General features: G+C 49.4%; 1 protein-coding gene across 1 annotated transcript in view; it reads left to right on the top strand.

Annotated features, from left to right (window-relative positions):
- UNC45A (unc-45 myosin chaperone A) overlaps positions 1 to 16,203 on the top strand; it is a 367,777-nt gene that overhangs the window by 340,549 nt on the left and 11,025 nt on the right. The window lies entirely within an intron of this gene.

Raw genomic sequence — 16,203 nt, 5'->3', positions numbered from 1 at the left:
GCGAGGAAAATGGCTCGTAACTCCAGCAGATTGATGTGCCATTTCTTTTGTGGAGCGTCCCATTTGCCGCTGATCGTCATCCCTTGAAGGTGAGCGCCCCAACCTTCTAGTGAGGCATCCGTGGTTAATATGAATCTTGGGACTTCTGCGAGGAAAGCACAGCCTATTTGTAGGTGGCGTTTCTGGCTCCACCACAGGATTGTGTCTTTCATTCGAGGCGTCAGTGTAATGATATCCTCGAAGGACCCCGATATCTGCATCCATTGGTGACTGAGTTCCTCTTGTAATGGTCTCATCTTCAGACGACAGTTTGGAGTGAGAGGGATGCACGATGAGATCATCCCTAGGAAAGATTTGAATCTCCGAACAGAAACGTACTCTTTTCTGAGGAGTGTGGTTGCCATCGTTCTGATCTTTGTCTGCCTTTCGTTTGAAATGAAGACCTGGGCGAGCTTGGAATCCAGCGTTGCTCCTAAGAAGGACTTTCTTTGAGATGGAATTAGATCTGATTTCTCGAAGTTCACTGAAAACCCCAGGCTCTGAAACAGGCAAAGGCATTTTTGGACATGGTCGTTTGTTGTGGCGTAGGAATTGGCCTTGATAAGGCAATCGTCCAGATAAGGGTATATTTGAATTCCCTGCAATCGTAGGTGCGCCGCTACGGGTGCTAGCATTTTCGTGAACACCCTCGGGGCTGAACGCAGTCCAAAGGGAAGCACCTTGAATTGGAAATCCCTGCCAGCCACTCTGAACCTTAGGAACTTCCTGTGTCTGGGGAAGATAGGGACGTGGAAGTAGGCATCCTGAAGGTCGAGTGTTGCCAAGTGGTCCCCTTCTGCCAAAAACTGGAGGATCTCTTGGAGTGTTAACATTCTGAACGTCAATTTTTTGATGAATTTGTTCAGGGCACGCAAATCGAGGATTGGGCGCCATTCCCCTGATTTTTTGCGTATCAAGAAAAAACGAGAGTAAAAACCTTTCCCTCTCTGGTGTCGAGGTACTCTCTCGATTGCCCCTTTTCGAATCATGGTATTGATTTGGATGAAGAGCTCCTTGAGATGTGCTGGGGGCGGCCCTTTTGGAGGAGAATTTGGAGGGGTTTTTACAAATTCCAGAATGTGTCCCTTGGATACCACATCCAGCACCCATTTGTCTGTAGTAATCTTGGACCATCTTGAGTAATGCAGGGATATTCTTCCTCCAATTCGTTTTTGGCGGGGACACTTTGGCGGCAGGAAGTGAATCTCACTTCTTGTTGGTGTTATCTCTTCCCCGATAGGTTGCTTTACCTCGGGGCTGTGCGTAAGAGTTTCGTCTTTGGCCATAAGGTTGTTGCTTATATGGCTGGTACCTCTGTGTGTTTTGAGAAGTAGTGTAGTTGCGCTGTTGGTAATATCCTCCTCTATTGGAGAAGTTTCCTCTTCCTCTTGCGCCACGAAAGGAAGATTTTCGAAACTGTAGAGTGCCCAAAGATCGTGCAGTTTCAGTATCCTTCTTTATGGCCTGCAAAGCCTCATCCACGTGCGAGCCGAATAGGAACTCGCCATCATAAGCCATATTTAAGACCTTAGACTGTACTTCATGTCTAAAGGATGTAGATTTTAACCATCCCTCTCTCCGAAGGACTGCGGCTCCTGCCAATTGTCTGAAGCCTGTAGCTGCTACATCCACTGCAGCGTCAATGATCTCTGACGACGCACACTCTCCTTCTTGTAGAATTTTGATAGCCTCAGACCGGTCCGGTTCAGGCAGTTTCTTAATATAAGGCGAAATGTCAGACCACATTTGCCTATCGTATCGGCCCAGAATTGCCATAGAATTAGCAACCCTTACTGTGGTCGCTGCAATCGTGGAAACCTTTTTGCCAATGGTATCGAGTCGTCTTCCGTCTCTGTCTGTAGGCGTGGAGATTTGAGATGATGGGTTTTTAGCCCTTTTTTGAGCTGCTTGTGCAATGACCGAGTCTGTCTTGGCCTGTCCAATCAGGCAAGCCGGTGAAGAAGCAGGCGCTCTGTACTTTTTATCCACTCGTGGCAAAACTGGAGGTAAAGAGTTTGGAGTGGCCATGATCTTTAGACCTTCTTTCCAAATAAACTCTATGATCGGTATCGACCAACTCTGTCTTTGGGACAGATTTTTGAAATCGTACAGGAAACAATCATCCTGTTTTGTCTCCATGGTAATGAGGAATCGTTTGGTAGCGTTATCCATAATCCTGTGGAAATTTGTAATATCCACAGGTGGTGATTCAGCCTTCGGCTGTTCATCTGGAGCAGGGGAGTCAACCTGATAATCCTCATACTCCGACGAATCCGATTCATCCAATTCTCCTTCTTCCTGAGCTTCCTCTTCAGAATTCTCATCTACCGGTTGATTAGCTGGTACCGGCATGGATGGGGCATGTATCGATTCTTCCATTGCAGGAGGGATTGAATGCGGAGTTCCTCTAGGCGGGGGGGAAGTGAGGTGTGAGTCGCCCGATTCCGAGGGCGGAAAACGTTGATAGTAATCATCCAACATGGACATTAAATTCCTAAATAATTCCATGGGCATTTGTGTCCCTGATGGTGGTGCAGGATCCAACCTTGTCTGTTGCGTCACCTGCTCCTCTTCCTCCTGTTCCTTAACGTGTATGAGCAAGTCAGATGGACTCGTAGCTGCTGGAAATAAATCTCCACCTGAGTCCTCGTCTGAATCCAACAGCCTGTCTGGCATCGTGAGTGGTGACATACCTGCAGACTGTGATGGGCGTTGTAGAAGCGCCGCAGTGGTGGCTGGAGAAGGCAACGATATGGGGTTGCTCTTTGCAGACCAGACTTGAAGATCTGTACAAGTTGACAGTTTCGGTGTCATTGGATTCCCTTGGGCCACCAGGAAGTCCTGTGGCATTGACTTTGCTGTGAGGGACGAACTCGCCGTCGTCGACGACTGTGGCTGGAGAGGTGTCGTCGACGATCCGTTTTTCGACGTCGACGACGTCGTCGTTGTCGTCGACGGAACACCTTTCATCGTCGACGGAATATTTTTCTTCGTCGACGGGGCCGTCGACGGGGCCGTCGACGGCGTTATCTTCGTCGACGAGGCCGTCGTCGACGACTTCGTCGACGGGGCCGTCGACGACGACTTCGTCGACGGGGCCGTCGACGGTGTCTTCTTCGTCGACGGTTGGATCGTCGACTGAGTCTTCGTCGACGATGAATCCGTCGACGGGTGCTTCGTCGACGGTGAAGCCGTCGACGGCAAGGCTTTCTTCGTCGACGGTAGTGTCGTCGTCGACGGGAAGGGTTTTTTCGACACTGAGGAAGGCTTCGTCGACGGAGGCTCGTCGACGGTAGGTGAAACTTTCTTCGTCGACGAGATGGGACGAATTTGAACATGAACATAGGTAGGTGAGGACACTGAGGACACCACCAAAGAGGGTTTTGGTGAGGAATAGGTCACAGTGGAAGTCACTGTAGTGGCAGTCCGACAGGAAACCGGCAGAGGAGCTGCTGCCTTGGTTGTAAGCCTCTGAGGTGACAATAAAGGGGCAGTCTTTTTAATGACAGGCGGCTTCACAGATTTTTCACAGGCTTTCTTCACTGTAGAAGTAGAAGGTTCCTCAGCAGCAAGCGTGTGCTGGGCCTGTTTCGCCACCTTAGCCTTAGGGGTAGTTACTTTACCCTCAGCCATCCTCTTTCTAGATCCCATAGAAGACATAGAGGCCAAACTTCCTACCTCAGAGAGTGGCAAGTCCTTGTCCTTATTCCGTTGTATCCATAGTAGGAGGCGACCCTCTCTGTCCCTGAGGGTTTTAGTGGGAAAAGTGCGACAAATCTTGCACTCCTTAGCCTGATGGTCTGGATACAAGCAATAAATGCAGAGAGAATGAGGGTCTTCCTTGAAGAGCCTTGCCTTGCCACAAGAGTCACAGGCCCTGAAAAGGGACTTAGATGTGGACATGTTGAAAAGAAAGAACTTTCAAAATTTGAAGTGTAGAAGAATAAACTGAGCAGAGCTCAGAGAGACTCCCTATCACACGACGTGCGGTAAAAAATCTGACAGCCTGGGTCTCTGGGGAGAATACCTAGGTGGGAGCTGTGGCCTGATTGGCTGCAGTTTGGTCTAACATAATGACTTGGATAGTCACTAATGTGGACGTTTTTCATTGGTAGCTGAGGCTACTCACTTCCTGGTTTATTATAACTGTTATTTGCTATGTACAAATAGCTTATTACTGCTTTTTTATATACCGTGGGACTCCTACTCCGACGACGGGGAATGATTCAGGCATGTGAATCTATGAAAGACACCCCAAATACTGGAGAAAAGGTCATCAACAAACTGCAGACGGTTCAAAACGCCGCTGCCCGAACCTTACTGAACATCCCCAAGTTTTCATCCATCTCCCCGTCTGTCAGACAGCTTCACTGGCTCCCAGTGAGAAATCGGACCAAATTCAAAGCTTTATGCATTGCTTACAAAGCTATCAATAACCTGGGTCCACTATACCTAAAAACAGCATTCAGCCCACCTGAATACTCAAGAACCTTGCGCTCCTCCACTGCGCATCTACTAAAGGTTCCACGGACAAGGAAAGCTAACTGGGGAGACAGATGCTTTACCACCGCCACTGCCAAGCTTTGGAATACTCTACCTCTTGAAATAAAAACAGCCCCTACCCTGATCAACTTCAGGAAAAAGCTCAAAACATGGTTATTCTCAAACTGAATCTTTTAATTTAATGAGAGTTCTGTTATCATAGTGCCGAGACACCCCTGGGGGTATTTGCCCGCTCTAAAAATCGCTTAAAATAAATAAATAAAATAAATCTGCTCCTCTTTCTCAAGTCCTACTGTTTGTTCTTTATTTTACCCTGCAGGGCTCTGCTCTAGGCACAGTTAAGGGCTATCTTTCAGACATTTCTGCATTTTTCCTATTTAAGTCACCTGTTGTGACAAGATTTCTCCTAGGTTTGCAACTCGTTTTTCTCCCAGGCCATTCATCATGCCCCAGTGGGATTTAAACTTGAGCCTCACTTTCCTGATGTGCACGCCTTTGGAGCCATTACACTAATGCCCTTTTCGGTTATTGACCATCAAGACCTATTTTCTGGTGGCCATTACATCAGCCAGTGAGTTACAGGCACTCTTGGTGCATCCTTTGTATACTACTTTCTACCCTTACAAACTGGTTCTGCAGGCACGTGCCTCCTTCCATCACAAGATTGTCACTCCTTTTCACGTAGGCCGGGCCATCACCATACCTACCTTTTTTCCCCAGATTCCTTCTTCTAAGGAAGAGGAGAGACTCCACTGTCTCAACCCAAAAAGAGCATTGTCCTTCTACCTTGATCGCACAAAAGAAATCTGATTGGATAACCAACTCTTCATAGGGTATATCAGGACCAAGAAAGGGAAGGCTGCAAGTGGGTTAGACATCTCACCTGACACTGCTCTGGTCTCTCTTTCTACTGTGGCTATGGAGGAGATGGCCTCTTTCACTACCAGTGATGGCTCCTTCTCTAAGGCGGAGGAGCGTTGCCTCACTGCTCTTTGAGCAGTCAGCAGTGCAAAAAAAAATTATAATACCATGACGTTATTTTATTTTTCAGTAGGAGGAATGGTTTGCCCTCTCGGGCCGACCTAACCATCATGCGTACTTTGCATGTTCTCCATTGGGCTATAATGCAGCCTGGATGGAGAACATTCTCCCAGCCCCAACCTGAGCACCGAACCGCAGCGTTCAGACCAATCACGACGCTGCTGTCATGGTGACAGCAGTGTTTTGATTGGTTGGTAGAGTCTGGGAGCCTGGGTGCCTCTGTTCTGTGCTGCCAGTGCTGAGCGAAGAATGCCCCGCTCACCACCCCCATTCTGAGGCAGCCGCCACTGTTCACTACTATGGTGCGTTGGGCAACTTAGGTCTTTGGCCTTCAGCTTCCCTCAGTGGCAGTCGAGACTAATGTTTTGACAGAGGTGTTTCAGCTGGGGACTGCCCTTCCCATATCCCAATAGATAGTGCTCTGTATAAAGATTTGCTATGCACTGCCCAAGAAGCACCCACCTGAGGGCTTGTGCGCTCATTCTACCAGAGCCAAAGCTGCAACCACTTTGTTAGCTCGCGGAGTTCTAGTCCTGGACATCTGTCAGGCTACAACCCAGGCTTCCTTACACATGTTTAGTAAACATTACTGCCTGGACAGTCAGGTCCATCGGAATGGGCATGTTGCCCTTTCGGTCCTGCTGGGCTTTCTGGTCTGTTACGTTCACTAGCTCGCCTCTGGGAAGGCAACAAGTTACTTACCTTCAGTAACACCTGAATCTGGTAGAGACTCTGTCTAGCCGCAGATTCATTACTTATTCCCCCCCCCTTGCCCCAGCCCCCCCCCCATCCTCCCTGCTCTATGACCAGATTAAAGGATGAGGGCTTCCCCTTGAAAAAGGCCCCAGAAACTTGCACCAGTGGTCAATCTTCATCATGGCTCTGCACTCCTGCTGTGGAAAGTCGCAAAAATGAACGGACGTCCGCGCACCAAGGTGGTGCCTATATAGGTACAACAAAAAACAAGAGGGGACCGGGCTCACAAACGGTCCAGTACACAGGCCCCAAGGTATGAACTGTGAAAATAAGAGGGTTGCTGTTCCTATAATGGGAAGGGAGGTGCGGTCCTAACCATGGGGGCACACGCGGGGAATTCTCCTAAAAGGAGCAAGAGCCCTAACGCACCCCAGAGGATGTCATGCGTCATTATTGGGCAGGTCCTCGTTGGGCCGGCGCTGCATTGCCCAACTGGCCCTGCAGGGGGGCTCTTTGCTGGAGATCTTTTACCTGTGATCTTGGCTGATGATGAAGAGGGTGCAAGTGGTATGTGTGGTGTATATAAGAGTGAGTATAGTGCAGGAAGGGTGTGAGCTAAAAATGACTATGAGAACCAGCTGAACCAACTTTAATTAGCAGGTTCTCTCTTATGATTAAAAACCTTCAATATTTGCAAGAAAAGGATGTAATAATCCTATCAAGCATATGTTAAGTAAGGATGTGGGTCTACATGTTTCATGCCTGCTAGCATTTGAGAGATCAAGGCATTTCTACAGGACCAGCAAACCCTTTTATCTACTCACTGAGGGGCGGTTAATATATATATGATCAAGAGAAACTGTACCCTCACCAAGTTACACCAACCGTAACAGTGTCCCTCGGCGTAAGAACCTGAAACGGGCTGTAGAGGGGAGCCAAACACTCCAGTGTGCAGACGCTCAGTGGCGTTGAGTAAGACTGAGACGTTTGTGTACCCAAATAGCGACCGACCTACCCTCCGAACATTCGGGGGTGGGCCTATATAGGTACCACATACGTCACTTCTGGCGCAGATGCCGCCAATATCGAGCTGAACAATGCCACCTATGGGCTGCAGGGGTACTGCTCCGAAAATTCCAGATCCAGTCTGATGTCTGGGGATAATTCTAAGGTAAGGAATCTGTGGCTAGATAGAGCCTCTACTACACAGCTTTCCAAACTGTGTGGCGTGACACGTTATTGTGTCGCACCCCATGCGTAGGTGTGTCACGCGATGCGATGACGTCAGGGGCCGATATTAGGGGAATGCGTTATGCGACGACGTGCAAGGCGGAGCAGCAGCGGGGCAAAAGCAGAGCAGGAGCGGAGTTAAGCATCGTGGTCAGGAGCTCGATTCAGCGGCGGTCTCAGCGGCCTGGATATAGCGAGAGGCCAGTGGAAGTATTGACCTCCTCGTCGTCCCCCCCCCCCCCCCCCCACCCACCTCCGGGAGTGCTACGACGCTGCTCACTGCACTGCCCTGAGCGTGCAGCCTTGTTGTGACACAGTGGCATCAGAGCCTCTTCTACCCCACCATCCCAGGCACAACACTCGGTAAGTAAGTAGATATTTTGGTTATATATGCTAATCTAGGCTTGCCTAAATATTTGGCGTTTGTTCCACTTCTTTGGGAGTCCAAAAACTTTCATGAATAAAACGCCCAGCGGTAGTGACATGTATGTTGGAGAAATGGACATCAAAAGTTAGGTGAGATGAAATCCCCCTTCATTCTACTGTTTACATCTGAGCATTCCCAAACATTTGGAAGTCAAAATACTTTCATAATTAAAAGGTTGAGTGGTAGTGACTGCATTGTAAAGAAATTGAAGTCAAAGGTTAGATGAGATTAATCCCCTGTCTTACAGGCCTAAAGCTAGACCATGCACATATTTTTGGGCACAGTCACTTCGACACAGTTAGCATGAGTAAGAAAAACATGTCTGTAGTGATTAGTTACATTGATATGCATTTTTCACTTCTAGTAAAAGTCAAAGGGTTGGGTATTTGAAAAGTCAATCGAATCATCGTTGTCCTCATCACTAGGTGAAGATGCCCGTCTATAGACTGGTGCACATGTTCAAAGTTTTGTTCACTCTTCGTCCTGCAGTCAATCCCTGATTAGCCTGGATATAGTAGGGCCACCTGCCCGACTGTTCTGAAGTAGCATGTCAGACTGGCGAGGTAGAGAGCGAGATAAATGTGGTGTTGTTGTGTTAGCCTCATCTTTTTTCAAAAATTATGCTCACTGCCCTCCCATTGACAACCAGAAAGACAATTAGGTAGTCTGACCCCATGTACCACAGCACATCCCTTGGGGGTGGGTAAAAAGGGTAAGAAAGGAAAGTTAGAGCCAGAATGCTCTCTTCCCACCAGTCACCTGAGGTTAGACTCCACCTATACCTACCCAAGCTGTTCCCCGCCATTACCTGCCTAGATGAAAAATCTAAATTCTAAGATTGCATGTACTTAGTACAGATAGAAAACACAATCAGACTCCTATTTCAGAATTTTTACATGCGATGAACACTGTCTGACTTGTACTTAGGTGTGTACATAATGTTGCTAAGGAGAGTGTGGTATGTATTTTGTTGGTGTAGGGTACATTTATACCTGGACCTTCATTTCCTAACGAAGAGGAGGCCTTGCTCAGCCAGTTCTATGGATTTGGTGCAATGTTGGCTGCTGTGGTGTAGCAAGGTTGCCCAAGGTCCTAATACTAGCAAAGAATATGAGACCCTGTCCCCTGCCCTGGGAGATAAAAGATAGCTACATTAAAGTTGGACTGGGCCCTTTGGTATTTCCTTGTTGTTCAATGGTTATAATGCGCAATGTTGATTTCCTGTGATTCCTGTCACTATTAACTCCTTGGTTCTGTGCTGGAAGTGGATTATTTTCTGCGCTACGAACTTCAACTGTACTGTTTCACTGTGCCTTGGTTATTGCACCGATAGCCAGAAACCGGTCCTAGGATGCTTGATTCCTGTCCAGGGAAGACATGGCTTGGCAGTTTGGGCTGGACTGTTCCTATGAGGCACAGGGTCAAGACTGATTTGCATATGGCCATGTCTGAACTGGGGTGGCTTGGTGAGCAAAATAACGATGGATTAAACCCAGATCTGTGACTGGGGTGAATGTTTTGCCATTGTGCAACGTTCCGTCCATCATCGTGTGTGTTTTGCAGTTCACCCTATGTGGGAAGGGTATGCCCAGACGTGGGTCCCGTGCTCACTAAGCCACTGGAGTCAAGCTATCCTGGCTGAAGGCGGCTAATAGCCAGAAACCGGTCCTAGGATGCTTGATTCCGGTCCAGGGAAGACATGGCTTGGCAGTTCGGGCTGGACTGTTCCTATGAGGCACAGGGTCAAGACTGATTTGCATATGGCCATGTCTGAACTGGGGTGGCTTGGTGAGCAAAATAACGATGGATTAAACCCAGATCTGTGACTGGGGGTGAATGTTTTGCCATTGTGTAACATTCCGTCCATCATCTTGTGTGTTTTGCAGTCACCCTATGTGGGAAGTGTATGCCCAGACGTGAGTCCCGTGCTCACTAAGCCACTGGAGTCAAGCTATCCTGGCTGAAGACGGCTGATGGCCAGAAACCGGTCCTAGGATGCTTGATTCCGGTCAAGGGAAGACATGGCTTGGCAGTTCAGGCAGGACTGTTCTTTTGAGACACAGGGACAAGACTGATTTGCATATCGCCATGTCTGAACTGGGGTGGGTTGGTGAGCAAAATAACAATGGATTAAACCCAGATCTGTGACTGGGAGTGAATGTTTTGCCATTGTGCAACATTCCGTCCATCATCTTGTGTGTTTTGCAGTTCACCCTATGTGGGAAGGGTATGCCCAGACGTGGGTCCCGTGCTCACTAAGCCACTGGAGTCAAGCTATCCTGGCTGAAGACGGCTGATAGCCAGAAACCGGTCCTAGGATGCTTGATTCCGGTGCAGGGAAGACATGGCTTGGCAGTTCGGGCTGGACTGTTCCTATGAGGCACAGGGTCAAGACTGATTTGCATATGGCCATGTCTGAACTGGGGTGGCTTGGTGAGCAAAATAACGATGGATTAAACCCAGATCTGTGACTGGGAGTGAATGTTTTACCATTGTGCAACATTCCGTCCATCATCTTGTGTATTTTTTGGTTATTGCACCGAGCATAATATAAACATGTTTAGATAAAAATAGAAAGGACTGGGCCCCTTGCACCCCTGGTAACCACAGTGGCATCGGAGCTGCCTCTACCCCACCATCCCAGCCACTCACTCTGTAAGTAAGTACTTGCTTACTCAGTTTTGCCAGTCACTGACTTTGTTAGAACAGATTAACAATTGCTTTATTAACCTTCCTCCTTTCTCAAATTTGCTTTGAAATGCACCATTTGCCCACTACTTTTTCAAAAATGTCCCCCCTTAGGTGGTTCGGGCTCACTTGCTGCGCTCGCTCGCGTTACCGTCTCCCTAAATATTTTTTGCCCAAAAGGTGTGTCACCAACATGACAAGTTTGGAAAGCTGTGCTTTACTAGATAAGGCATTATGAAGTTAAGTAAGATGTTCACTTGTGATTCTGTGGCTTAGTGGACCTATCTCTTCGCATCATTTTTAGAACGCCACCAATGTCCTCTACTTTGTGGCTGAAAAATGTATGTTCTAACTGTTAATATAATGCCCACAACTAGTATGAACTGTTTATATGCTTGAACACAGCCTTCAACTCTCCTCTTTTATTTCTTCAGTTAATTTGGAGGGCCATCACTACATTTCTCACCTCACTACTCAAGATTTGAGGTATTAATTGTTTCTAATATCTGAAAGAAACACATAGTGATAGATTCCGTACCTTCGAATTACCCCAAAGCATCAGACTGGATCCGGAATTTTTTTCATCAGCAGTACCCCTGCGCGTCGGTAGGTGGCGGCGTGCGCCCCCCACCTTGGATCCAGGCCTGGATCCCGGTTGACGCTAGTTGACCTCATAACACCTCCACCAACGTCGACCCTACCGGCACCACCTCCGACGTTGCCCGCTCCTCGAGATGAAGATGCCCCCGGTTTCAGTCCGAAGGGGATCCGGCGTTGGGCTGGCGTCGATCAATGCCGTTCTCGACGTTGCTTGGGGATTTCTATCCCCATGTCCCAGCTCCTTATTTTAGGCCTGTGGAACGGCCTGAGGACTGGGAGGGGTCTGAGAACCCTCTCACAGCTGCTTGCGAGGTTGATCAGGACTGGGCAGAGGAGTTGGGGGAAGCCAGTGGTCTGGATACCTCACCAGACCTTGGCAATGCGGTCTACCGTGGCTACAGATGAGGGGGCTAGTTATGCTGCGGCGTAGGGCGGCCGAGCCACTACACCTCATCCTTCCTACTGACAGAAGTGCTTTAGCCAGCTCCTACTTCTGCGGAGCTGCTGCTCCCCTTCAACTAAGCACTTTCCAACGTTCTTTTGGGGACCTGGTCCAGGCCCACCACAGGAGCTCCTGTGGCTAGGAACGTGGCCCGAAGCCATTACCCAACTCCGGGTGACCCCATTTACATCTCCCAACACCCCACCTCCGAGAGCTCGGTTGTCCAAGCCTCTGCTTCCCAGACCGCCTTCCCTACCGCACCACCAGATACGGAATCCAAGAAACTGGATCAGTCCCAGGCTGTTGCAGAGGGGAGAGACGCAGCTAAGTTTATGATTCGTTGTGGCCTCGACACCGTCGACTCACTGGGCAGATCGATTGCAACAACAATGTCGGTTCAACGCCACGCCTGGTTGAGGACAACTGGATTTTCGGGGGTTGTCCAAAACACATTGTGGACATACCCTGTGATGGCCGTCGCCTCTTCAGCGACAAAGCAGACAGCGAGTTTGAACGGCTTAAGGGCTCACGGGCTACGGCCAAGTCCTTGGGGCTGTCTGCAGTTAGCCCTCCTCTGCCTTCTGCTTTTCTCTCCTTTCGTGGCACCGGAAGGGGCGCCCGCAGCGTTCGCAACAAAGCCACAAGCCTGCGCAGCAACAATCTCAGCTTGGACGCGGGTTCTGCCGTGGCGGACCAAGGGGCCAGCAGGAGGGTCAGTCAACCTCCACCCCGGCCACCTCTGCCTCCAAACCTCCCTATTCTGAACTTTCAGGCCCATCATACGCCAGTGGCGGGAGGCTTCACCATCATCTCTCCCACTGGCGCACCATCACATCAGACAGGTGGGTTTTAGAGATAGTCGGGAGGGGCTACTCCCTCCCCTTCGAGACTACCTCTCCAGCCATGCCACCTCGGTACCACTGCATGTCGAGAGATCACTTGGTGTTTCTTCGGCAGGAAGTTGCGGCCCACTTGGCCAAGGGGGCCATTGAGCCAGAAGTGGGTCATGGTTGTTATTCCCACTACTTTCTGGTGCCCAAGAAGGACAAGGGCCTGTGTCCTATCTTAGACCTCCGGAACGTCAATCACTTCTTCCGCAAAGAGAAGTTCAAGATGCTCACTCTGGCTCTTGTCTTGTCTGCTCTCGATCCATAAGACTGATGGTAGCGCTGGACTTGCAGGATGCTTATTTCCACATCCCAGTCCTGCGTCCCACTGGCGTTACCTACGGTTCACGGCAGGCCACGAGCATTTTCAGTTCCTGTGCTCCCTTTTGGCCTTACAAGCGTGCCTAGAGTGTTCACAAAAATGATGATGGTGGTCGCAGCTCATCTGCGCATATCAGGGGTTTCAGTCTTCCCCTATCTCGACGACTGGTTGTTGAAGACGGGCTAGCCCCAGGCAGTCGTCTCCCACCTCCAGACTACGGCAGACCTTCTGCATTTGCTGGGGTTCTCCATCAATGTGCCGAAGTCGCACCTGGTTCCCTCTCAGAAGCTCCTCTTAATCGGAGCGGTTCTGGACACGACGCTGTTTCGAGTTTATCCTCCCAAACAGTGAGTCCGGGATATTCGGGCTCTGATTCCGATCTTTTAGCCCTTGTTCCGGGTTTCGGTCGGAGTGACTATGAGGCTGCTGGGCCTCATGGCCTCCTGTATCCTGCGGATCGATCAAGCAAGATGGCATATGCGGGCTCTGCAGTGCGACCTGAAGTTCCAGTGGGCGCAGCATCAGGGGAACCTGTCCGACCACGTCCAGATCTTGGAGGGCACTGCACAATTTGCCGTGGTGGCTCACGAACTTCATTGGGTCGATGGCAGATCCCTCTCCCTTCCTCAACCGGAGGTTACAGTGGTGACGGATGCGTCCCTCCTTGGATGGGACGCCCACATGGGAGAGGCGGAGGTCAGAGGCCTATGGTCTCTGGCGGAGTCCAAGCTCCATATCAACCTTCTGGAGCTTCGGGCGATCCGGCTTGCACTGAAAGCATTCCTTCCCTCTGTCAAGGGGAGAGTAGTGCAGGTGTTCGGAGACAAAACCCCAGCCATGTGGTACTGCAACAAACAGGGCGGTTGGTGTTGTGTACCCTTTGTCAGGAGGCTCTGCGTCTCTGGACATGGCTGGAACATCAGGGCGTTTTCCTGGTGGATCATGAATGGTGTCTTCACTCTGAGGTGGTGCAAGGTCTCTTTCAGCAGTGGGGAGAGCCTTGGTTAGATCTATTGGCCACCAAAGAGAACGCGCAATGTCATCAGTTCTGCGCATTAGAATTTCCAAGGCGGCATTTGCCCGGCGACGCTTTTCGTCTCGAGTGGAGTTGCGGTCTGTTGTACGCCTTTCCGCCTATACCACTTCTGCCCAGTGTGCTGAAGATGATCAGGCTCGACCGGGAACAAGTCATCCTTGTGTCCCCGGACTGGGCTCGAAGAGTATGGTATCCCGAGCTACTCCGTATGAGCATCGATCCTCCGATCAGACTGCCTGTTCGGTAGGATCTTCTATCGCAGCAGCTCCACCTGAACCTGTCCAGCCTCCAAATCTTTGCATGGAGATTGAGCAGCGGCAGTTGATTCCTTTCGACTTGCCTCTTGAAGTTTGTGATGTCATTCTGGCAGCCAGGCGTCCCTCCACTAAAGTGGTATACGTCTGTAGGTGGAACAAATTTGTGGCATGGTGTACAGCAAAGGCTGTGGATCCCCTTTCTGCCCCTCTTTCTGAAGTACTACTGTGCCTTCTTTCTTTGGCCCAGCAGGGCTCTGCTCTGGGCACTATTAAGGGCTATCTTTTTGCTCTTTTGGCCTTTCTCTGGCTCCCCGATCAGCCCTCTCTTTTAAAGTCCCCTGTTCTAAATAGATTTCTCAAAGGCATTACACACCTCTTTCCTCCTTTTCCTATGCCTCAGTGGGACATGAACCTGGTTCTTACATACTTGATGTGCGCTCCCTTTAAGCCTCTCCACAACTGTCCTCTTTGTCTCTTAACCTTGAAAACTGCCTCCCTTGTGGCCATCACCTCCGCTAGGCGAGTGAGTGAGCTCCAGGCTCTTTCTTGTTAGCCTCCTTTCCTATCGGTCCATCTGGACAAGGTTGTGCTCAGGCCACGTCCTTCCTTTTTGCCAAAAGTTGTTACGCCCTTTCACATGGGGCAGACTATTACCCTGACCACCTTCTTTCCACCTCTGCATCCTTCTAGGGAGAAAGAGAGGCTCCTCCGCCTGGACCCAAATCGTACGCTCTCCTTTTATCTCAACCTCACACAACAGTTCCGGGTGGATGACCAACTCTTTGTTTGCTGCGTTAGCACCTAGAAAGGTCAGGCATTACATAAGAGGACTATCTCCCACTGGGTTGTCTTGTGTATCAAAGCCTGTTACTTGTAGGCTTCAAAGGAACCTCCGGTGGGACTGCGTGCTCATTCCACCAGAGCTACTGCAGCCACTACTGCATTGGGATGTGGTATCCCCCTGCAAGACATCTGTCAAGCAGGCACATGGGCCTCGATGCACATGTTTACTAAGCATTATTGCCTGGACAGCCGAGTCCGGAGAGACCGCTTCTTTGGGTGTTCTGTTCTCCGTGACTTTCTGATGTGATCTTGGTTCGTAGACCCACGACCGGGGTTGGTATTGCTGGGGTTTCTATTCTAAGGTAAGGATTCTATCAGTATGTGTTTCTTTCGGATAAACAATTTACTTACCTTCGATAACGATATATCTGTAAGAAACATTAGTAGTGATAGATTCCTTACCACCCCACCTATCCTCCCCGATCGGCGAACCGATTTCTAGGGTTTATTTATGCGTTTTTATATAGCCGAGACTTTACCCGAAGGTGTCGAGCGCTTCACAATAGGAACAGAACTGATACATGAGAACATTACAAGTGAACAAATTACAAAAGTAAAGGTTAAGGTCATTCCTTTCAGGGCCGTAGTTTCAATGCACCAGTGGTCAGTTTCTTGCATGGCTCTGCGTAACTGGTGCGGAAAGTCGTGTACAGAACTGACGTCCGTGCACATGGGTGGCGTCTGAGTAGTGCCTGCGACGTCATCTCGGCGGCCACAACCCCAACGACGGACGCGGAGCCGCACGACGCCACCTACCGACGCGCAGGGGTACTGCTGACCGAAAACTTTCCGGATCTAGTCTGACGCCTGGGGGTAAATCTAAGGTAGGGAATCTATCAATACTAATGTTACTTACAGATATATTGTTACCGAAGGTAAGTAACTTGTTCAACTATGCACTTTACTTTGTCAGAATGTCAGTACCTTCCAGAACCCTGCCACCAGGAAATGTGTAACTATTTAAATGTGTGGTTTGTACCTGATCTGGGGAGATCATTAGCTGGTTATTCTTCAATTTTACACATTTTATCCGGATTGAGCTGCAAGCAGAGGGTGACCTAGCTGCATGTTTCCATGGATTTTAGTTGTAAATTGATTCAATTTTGCTTCCTTAGAGCAATCCAAATTTGAGTATGTATAAAGTGAAAACTAGCTATCTCGTATATTGCAGTAAATATGGTATGCTTGTTAC

Source organism: Lissotriton helveticus, chromosome 3_1 (assembly GCF_964261635.1).
Source record: "Lissotriton helveticus chromosome 3_1, aLisHel1.1, whole genome shotgun sequence".
Classification (NCBI taxonomy): Eukaryota; Metazoa; Chordata; class Amphibia; order Caudata; family Salamandridae; genus Lissotriton; species Lissotriton helveticus.
The sequence above is the reverse complement of the archived record's forward strand: the minus strand, read 5'-3'. Positions and strand labels throughout refer to the sequence as shown.